Below are 1,752 nucleotides of genomic sequence, written 5' to 3'. Positions count from 1 at the left end.
TTGTCTTTGATTAGAAGGTGAGGAAAATGTGTACTGGATACATTTTCTTAGTTATAATATCAAGAATTACTTATTCTAAAGCCATTTCTACATCTTTCAGTTTTGATGACCTTTATTAGAATTAATGTCATCTGGGTCATATTTACAATTGAATAATGAAATCAAGGTGAGACCACTGGGAACATTGCCACTTAAACCCATCATGTGAGTCTTCTCATCCCCAGAAGAGGTTATTTATTTATTTAGCTGGTCACTTTTGTTTTCTTTTTTTGTGTCAGAGATTTTTCAAAAGAAGATTCTTCAAAAAAAAAAATTCTTCAGAGAAGATTATCGATGGAAATAAAAAGACTGATACAGAAAATTCAGCATATGTGTAGTTTAAAAAGGGAGATAAACATGTAAAACAGAGAATGTATAAAGTGAGAAGAGAACATGGCCCACGATAAATTCCTGGGAAAGCTATAATTTTAAAGAAACATTAAGGAAAATGAGAGGAATAATGGCAAAATAAAGGAAATAAATGGTACTTTGAAAGCATAAACTGAGTGCTTACCTTGTGAGCTCGATTTTACCAGCACCATATAGTTGACCTTTATCACTGCAGTTAAAGATACTAAGAATTAGCGGAGATGACTGCCCAGGTTCTCCTCCTGTCGGCTTTCCTTTGATTCCTTGCTAGTGACTAAGGATTCAAGATTATGTTAAATATAGTTCCTGTTATTAGATAATGAAAAATGCAGAAAATATGATTTTCATCCCCAGCTCAACTCCTGATGTGTGATTTTGGTCAAATTTCCTCATATCTCTTTGATATTTTATTATATTTTTTAAACATTTTATCTCTTAATTTTCTATCTTTTTTATAAGATTTAATTTCTGTTCACCTAAAACATTTGTCTTTTAGAGCATGAAAACTTTCAAACTTTGGGGGACTCTGAATTGTACAAGCATGCCACTGTTTTAAAGGGTAGGGCTTAAGTTTATTGTTTTCTTACTAGAGAAAATCGTAAGGAAATACCTTTTCTTTAAAAGATAGGAAGAAAATCTACAAAAAACTGGAAGAAGAGAGACTTGTTGCTATGTGGAAAGGAGATTAGTAGCAATTGTTTCCTTCAATCCCATTTTAGGAAAAGCATCATTCACTCTGTGTTACTTTATCTGCAGCCAGGAGGAATTCTTCCTATGTGAGTTTCTCCCCTCACCGATGGTTCATTTCCAAGATACCTGGGAAACATCCACAATTAACCTGAATTAACATAATCCTTTTAAGTAGAAAAATCACATTTACTGAAAGGAAGCAGGCTGTAAAAATCAAAAAAGGATGATGAAGAAAAATTTGTCTGATTTGTAGAGCCTTGTACTTGGAAGATCAGCACAGTTTCTAGAGAGTTAGAGTCCAGGGAAGCTTCTCATATGGAGTGAAGGAACCATTGCCTCAGTAAATGTTCAGACTAATCTGACATAATTTCTCAACAATTCTGTAGTAACATTGTTCTTCATCAACCAGGTAAAAACATACCATAGAGTCTATTATTCCCCTCAACATCCTATCCTTGAGCGCAAATCTGTAATTCTGTATATATCAAAAAATGTGTCTTTTTTTAGGAAATGTGTGGCTGGACTGTATAACTATTTTTTTTTTGTATTTCTCTTCCATATTATTATTTATTTGTTTATATGTTTATATTCTTATAAGCAAGTTTTCCACTATCCTCTGTGTTACTGCCTTACATGCTCTAGATTTTAGGCACA

The sequence above is a fragment of the Grampus griseus genome (assembly GCF_964374135.1).
Source record: "Grampus griseus genome assembly, chromosome: 8".
Classification (NCBI taxonomy): Eukaryota; Metazoa; Chordata; class Mammalia; order Artiodactyla; family Delphinidae; genus Grampus; species Grampus griseus.
The sequence above is the reverse complement of the archived record's forward strand: the minus strand, read 5'-3'. Positions refer to the sequence as shown.